This window comes from Haemaphysalis longicornis, unplaced genomic scaffold (assembly GCF_048455015.1).
Source record: "Haemaphysalis longicornis isolate Haplotype H1 unplaced genomic scaffold, Haemaphysalis longicornis Haplotype H1 scaffold_1, whole genome shotgun sequence".
In the NCBI taxonomy this organism is placed as follows: domain Eukaryota; kingdom Metazoa; phylum Arthropoda; class Arachnida; order Ixodida; family Ixodidae; genus Haemaphysalis; species Haemaphysalis longicornis.
The window spans coordinates 328,198,914-328,206,309 of record NW_027526203.1 but is presented as its reverse complement, the minus strand read 5'-3'; the positions used below and the strand labels follow the sequence as shown (position 1 = coordinate 328,206,309).

The 7,396-nt window shown below is 46.7% G+C and overlaps 1 non-coding gene across 1 annotated transcript; it reads right to left on the bottom strand.

Moving 5' to 3' along the window:
- Positions 1–584: 584 nt before the first annotated feature.
- On the bottom strand, positions 585–657 carry Trnat-cgu (transfer RNA threonine (anticodon CGU)). Its single transcript has one exon. It is a non-coding gene; the product is annotated as a tRNA-Thr (tRNA).
- Positions 658–7,396: the final 6,739 nt, after the last annotated feature.

Below are 7,396 nucleotides of genomic sequence, written 5' to 3'. Positions count from 1 at the left end.
CCGGGGTTTAAAAAGAAGGTCCCCTTCACCCCGAGTAGTCCGAGTGGCGCTGGCTACCACCCCCAAGTGCAGGAAACAAAAACACCTTAACATAAATACCCGAGAAAGTGCTGGGGAAACAGCCCCGCCGGTAGCGTAGTGGTTATCGCACCAGACCGGTATTCTGGAGGTCGTGGGTTCGGATCCCACCCGGCGGGCATTTTTTCACCACTTTCTTCTCGACTCAAAAAATTCTTCATCTCTTTCTATGACCCACCACAACCTCCCCTTTGCTTTCCGAGGTTTTCTTGACTGCCAACCCTTATTTTCTGTCTTATTTCACGGAGTCCCTCATTTCCCATTTTCTGATTCGCTATATATATATATATATATATATATATATATATATATATATATATATATATATATATATATATATATATATATATATATACATACAGAGAGAGAGAGAGAGAGAGAGAGAGAAAGAGAGATACAGAAGTAAGGTTTGGCAGTCAAGGAAACCCCGGAAAGCAAAGAGGAGAATGTGGTAGGTCATTGAAACAGAGAGAGAATTTGGAAAGACAGAAAGTGGAGATAAAATGCCCGCCGGGTGGGATCCGAACCCACGACCTCCAGAATACGCGTCTGGTGCGATGACCACTACGATACCGGCGGGGCTGTTTCCCCTCCACTTTCTCGGTTATTTTTGTTAAGGTATTTATTTTCCTGCGCTTGGGGTTGGTAGCCAGCGCCACTCGGACTACTCGGGGTGAAGGGCATTTTTCCTCCACTTTCTTTATGTCTTTCCAAATTCTTTATCTGTTTCAATGACCTACCACATTCTCCCCTTTGGTTTCTGAGGTTTTGTTGACTGCGAAACCTTATTTCTGTCTTAATTCAGTGAGCCCCTCATTGCCCACTCTGATTAGCTGCATGCAAAGCGAGGGCCTGTGTTCTGGCAGTCTTGGTGCCATAGCTAGCTTAAGAGGGTTCAAGGCTGGTCGACCACTCTCGCAATGTCGTAGACACTCGAGTCACTGCCCGGAGGTTAAAAAGAAGGTCCCCTCCACCCCGAGTAGTCCGAGTGGCGCTGGCTACTACACGCAAGCGGGGGAAAACAAAATACCTTAACATAAATACTTGAGAAAGTGGAGGGGAAACATCCCCGCCAGTAGCGTAGTGGTCATCGCACCAGACGCGTATTCTGGAGGTCATGGGTTCGGATCCCACCCGGCGGGCATTTTTTCTCCAGTTTCTTTCTGTCTTTTCAATTATTTACCTGTTTCTATGACTTACCACATTCTCCCCTTTGCTTTCCGAGGTTTTGTTGACTGCCAAACCTTATTTCTGTCTTCATTCAACGAACCCCTCATTTCCCAATCTGATTCGCTATATATATATATATATATATATATATATATATATATATATATATATATATATATATATATATATATATATATATATATATATACATATACACTCTCGGAGTTCATTGCCTCATGTGTACGCAATTTATCCCGAATTCCCACAGAGCGAGTTGGGCAAGCTTAGACATTTCTAGATCACAGTTTGAATGCTGCCTTCATAAAGCTTCCATGGGTGCCTCAGGCCGCGTGTCTTCCACGGACCATACTGTGCGTATGTGCCCATGCTGTGCCCTTTGTTTTCTGTTCCTTCGGCCTCTCCTTCTGCATATAGCCCTGCTCTGCAGAGCGAGACACGCACTCACACACTCTCCCCCACGCACGCGCGCCCGCCCATGCCCGACCGTGCCGTTGACGTTGAAAAGGAAATCTGTGGTCAGCGTTGGCTTGTTCGGCGCGCACCGTACTTTTCCCGCGGCGGTGTTCGTCGAAACCGGCACCGCTTGTCGGCTGCACGCCGCCCTGGCATAACGAGGTTGAGGCCTAACTTTGGGTTCATTGTCCGTGTGTGTTACGTATGCGCATGCGGGTGACTCGCACCTGCCGCTGGCGGATCGAACAACACGGGTTCCGCGGGGACAGCAAGAGGGGGGGGGGGGGGGGCATAACAAATCGGTCTTTCATCGCGCAATGTGCAACGGACAACATCTTTCCTCCCTGCCTGCCTATCAATGGCGTAACCGCCTTGTTTTCACTGGAGCCCGCCCAACAATGGCGAAGCAGGGGAGGTTACAATTCTGTCCGTCACTGCACTTATTTCCAGGCTGAGCATGGTTAATGGAGATCACGAGCTATCTGCGGCCAATAGTGAGATATTTCCAAAGCAGAAATTAAGTTGTCCAAGAAATATTTACTCCAATTATGTGATTCTGCACGTGAGCGTCGTAAAGACCAAGGTAAACGTCACACTGTTAAGAAATTTAGTCTATCTGCTCTGAACATTACACCCCTATCCAGTCGCTGTGTTTGACAAAGTACAATTATAAAGTGACGAACACGAGAACACGATCTGGTTCGAAATGTGAAATGAGCTGTGACGCAGTTTCATGCTTGCGTGACGTGCTGCATTATACGTGGTAGCTTTCTGGTTTATGGCAGTTTTTCAGAACTAATTGTTCAGGTGTTCTCGAATGTTAAGAGAAATAGGTTCGCGCAGGTATTATTGAACGTCCGAGCTTGTTTTGTGGGAAGGTAATGTATAGCGGATGGTTCTTCTTGCTTTAAAAGAAAATGAAGCACTCAGGCGTCACTATATAGGCCGTAACGTTTCACGACGACTTTCCGATAATGTCTAGATCATGGTGCAATCTATGTAGCACTGTTCGTTCTCAAAGTTACACATGTTGTGTGACACATATACAGTTTCTGAAATGATTCATTTAGGTTCTGGAATGGTCAGAATTTCTCAGGTAGGGGAGGTCACAGCAAACAATCCATTTTTAGAATCGTCTTCTGTAGTTCTTTATTAGTAGACTCCCATGCCGTGGTGATTCCACGACGACCCACCACGGCATGAGACCGGCATCCCTCCTTCTGCGTCATTTCGTTTTAAATGCAGAGGATTTCTTAGCCTCGCCTCTTCCTGCGTCGGACGGCGTCCACAGCTCCGCGTCCGCAGGTGCGCCTCTCCTCCTTCCCTCCTCTCTCTCAACAGCAGCTGGCGCGCGCATGCGTCGTAGTCAGCCCGTTCACTCCGTTGCGGTCTCGGCGTAACAGGTGCGTGATAGCAGCGCGGTGGGGCGTGGAAGGGCGCGCGCTGCTTGCGCATGCGCGCTCTCCCCCCCGTACTGCTCTCCCTCTACTGCGCGCGCTGCAAAAATAAAGCCGCTAGCGGTCGCTCGTGCTTCAGTCACTGCGTTGCTCCTTCCTTCCTTGGTTGACGCTCGCTCCACCCTAACGCGACTTTACTCTCCCCTCTCTACCCCAAACCAACACCAACGCAACTACGACCCAACTACCCACCCTAACGCGACTTTACGCGGCGTTAACGACCCCCAATGCTCTGCATTTACTCGTGTTCCCCTCGCGGGAAGGCGCGGGAATTTTTTTGCCTAGGCGCACCTCGCGGCACCTGTAAGGGCAACAGAGGTCATGGGGTCCTGTCCGATGTTGTCGAAGTGCTCTTAAGGTATTCAACACAGTGCTCCGCACTACAAACACAGCGCACCACCCTATAGCCAATGGTCTGCCGGAACGCTTCAACCGCGCTATTGGAGGTATGGGGTTTACATACATTTCATCTGGTAACTAAAACTGCGATCACGGGTACATCCTGCAATAATTAGCAGAACAAGTAAAATGTATAATGTTATAATTATCAGGGTGTCGAACCGAAAAAAATACCGGTTCGGTTACGGTTCGGGTTTGGGTGAAATAATTTCGTTCCGGTTCAGTTCCGGTTCGACAAAATCACGTACCGAACCGGTTCGCGAACCGGTTCGGGAGCTTGAACCGGTTCGCGAACCGGTTCGATTAGTTGAATTATCACTAAAATTAGAAAAAAAAAACATTTACTAGTTTAAAACGACCGTCAAATCAAAACACAAACTGACATTCAAAATGGTGCTGCTCCCCTAGGGCAGTGGCGCAATTGCAAAGGAAACTTTAAACAATTAGGAGATATTGTTTAGGAGATATTAGGAGATATTAGGAGATATAAATAATTAATTTACAGAAATGAATCTATGTGGTGACAACGTATGCAAGATACAAATTCTTATTAGTGCGAAGAATGCGTACACGTAAATTTCTCGTGTTTTTTTGAATGGTTTCTTTTGTTATCGTGTATATGAATGTGACTGAAATTGTGTTATGATTCCGGTACGGTTTCATTTTGCAATGTATTTTTGCGTTTCATCTGTATACTGCATGTCCTGCGAAATTGTACACGCGATTTATTTCTGCAATTTCTATTTTTGCCTGTGGACCTTTATAATTTCTATACGAAAATTGTATCATTTGTACACGTTGTATTATTTATATCATTTGTACAACTTGCATTTACGTTTGTTTTTCTTAGTTTAAAGAGCTACTTTTTGTGGTTTTGTTGTTTGTTGTTTTTATTGTACATTGTTGTTGTTATGTACAACGGCTCCTGGGCCTAGTCAAGCTGCAACTCGCAGCTTATAGCCCAGGAGGCCGTCCAGCGGTTGTTCTGGAGAATAAATGAAATGAAATATTAGAAAAACACATGAAGTGGCGACGATTTACCACCTTCTTTATCGCTCAGACTTTCTGTTGTCCTAGCAACTATTCATAAAGCCAACGCCAAGAGATATGATGGTGGGATATATTTTCTGTCCTTTCCTTTTTTGTTGAAATCGCAATTGTCGCTATGCAATCGCCCATCACGCTAACCTTGAGGCCTTAAATTTAGTCCTGCGTACGGGCGTGTTCAAATACCAGCGCTTAATAACAATAGCACACATTTTTTATATTTGTAACAAAACAGAAAAATTCTACAACAGGCACATAAATACTACCAATGAATTAGATTATTTGGTAACCCTGAATAATTTGTTAGCTGTCACCTTATCGAATGTGTTAGCCACACTTTTGTTAAAAGTAAGCTTTAGTTACGCTCAGTCACTGCATTATTGCTCTGACCACTGCAATTCCTTTTGCGATACCGAAAGTGTGCATTACAATCAGTATGTCATCGTACCGCCTGAACCCCTACCATCGTTCCGTGTGCTACATTGCGGAATCTTATAACAGATAATGCGGTTACAAAATGAAAGGGAAATTTGACACGTGGAGCATGAGATGGGACTTTTTGGGTAGACGCTCTTTAATTCGTCCACAGCAGTACTCCCCTCCGGAACGAGTAGCAGTAGAAGCAATGTAGCGAGTTGGGCAAACGGCTTAGCAAACAGCTTAGCCACTGAGCAGCTCCTGCGGTCACACTTGTCAAGTATTAATAATTTGCAGGTGTCGGACCTTTTCAACAAATTATGAAATGCAAAAAGTTTGCACACATCGGGTGTGAGCTTTCGCTGTTGCGCAGTGGAGCACTCCTGCAGCCTGATTTCTCCAATGAAGTCGCAGCTAGGGAAGGGCAAAGTCGTTTTATATCACCTGCAAGCTGCCGAGAATGACATTTCGTTTGGTCAGCTTGCACTACGCTCGCGCCTCCAGCAGCAACAGACCAATGCTACATTGGTGCTCATTCATTTCCCCTGTTGTTACATAAAGCGTGATAGTGTTCAATTGTCTGGAGGGGAAAGTGCGCGAGCAAGTACGAAGTTGATGGTACGGGAAAGAAAAAAAGGCCTGAATTGCATTGACTGTGCAATATCAACAACAGAGGCTCGAACCGTTTCGGCATGAACCGGTAACCGTTATTTCTTTTTCCGGTTCAGTTCCGGTTCGGGTTCAGCGTGCTCAAAAAATAACGGTTCGGGTTCGGGTTCAGTTCCGGAAAAAATACCGGTTCGGTTCCGGTTTTCGGTTCGGTTCGGTTCCGGTTCGACACCCTGATAATTATATACCATGTTATACATCTACTTTAGAGGAGATTTTTTCGCGACAGGAACGAAACCTGTCCACATTGCTAAATAGTCTTATTGCTTGTTGAACAAAAAAAATTCCCCCGCATTTCCCCGAGGGGGAGAATGTGAAAGTGCGAATGCACGGTTGTCGGCCCGCTTGCGGCGCTTGCGCTCGGCCCCCGCAGCCCACCCCCTCGCCGCCTTCTCTTCCATCTCTTCCATCGGGTTTGTAGTATCACGTGTACACCACGCAGTTATCAAGCCGCTATAACGCCGCTGAGTCGCCAACGCACGCCGCTGACGACGTAGTTTGAATGCGTTAAAGATATAAGGCGCGTCTAACACTGATATCACCGTCGCGTCTGTGGCTTGGTCGGTAGCGCGTCGCGCTGCGGCCCGCAAAGTCCTCGGATCGAAACCTGGCGCCGGATGCTGTTTCTTTTTTAAATATAGAGGAGCACTGCGGACGCCGCCGACGCCGCCGCCGACGCCGCCGCCGCCGGCGGTGGATGGTTTGGGGTCGCTTATAAAGAGCATTCGCTCTTAAAACAGCTGTTCTGCTGCAAATTTCAAGACCAAAATTTGATGCTTTCGTACGCGAAGAAGGAATTTCCACCACAGAGTGTACCTTCCGTCCAGCACGATAAAAGTGCTCTATTAACCCTTCCCATTCCGCGGGCGCTGTCCGTCCGTGCCAGGCAGTAGACTGCCGCGTGAGCGACAGCCTGGTGTTGTCTGTAACAAAGGGGCTTTATTTCTAGCTGTCGGATGCTCTGCTTGAGACGGGTAGCTGCCCAGCTTGGCTGCTACCTGCTCATCGGATTGTAAAAGGGCACCCCCAGGGACTAAGAGACGCCCGACGAGAGTGTGAAACGCCTGCGCCTGACCCTTGGGAAGGCAAAATTTCCGACGGATCTCCATGTGGGGTTTTGCAGAAATGTCAGCTTGGCAGCCTAATAGCGCTGAAGGATGTGCGCCCACGATGCCTTTCAAGTGAGCGAGAAATACAAGACTGGTGAACGTTTTGGGACCCACGCAAAATGCGAATCTCTTATTGAGAGGGTCTGCTTCATAGAGAGAGATACACTCTTTCCTTTGAACTTATAATTATTCCAATAAATGTTTCCAATAGATCATTCGAATAAATGAAATAAATAATTCCAAGGTATTATGTTTGTTTCACTTTTAGAAAATTCTCTTTCTTGAACTACCTAAACACGAAAATTTTGGTCTGTCTGTCTGTCTGTCTGTCTGTCTGTCTGTCTGTCTGTCTGTCTGTCTGTCTGTCTGTCTGTCTGTCTGTCTGTCTGTCTGTCTGTCTGTCTGTCTGTCTGTCTGTCTGTCTGTCTGTCTGTAACAGAATTCAACCACCCGGCTATGAAGAAAACAACACCTGAAAAAGGCGTCTACATGAAGTAGTATAGAGGCAGGGCCATTATAAGTTAAAACTGCTGCCGTCGCTCCTAGCTGTCCACATTATTCAACGCATAGTTACAT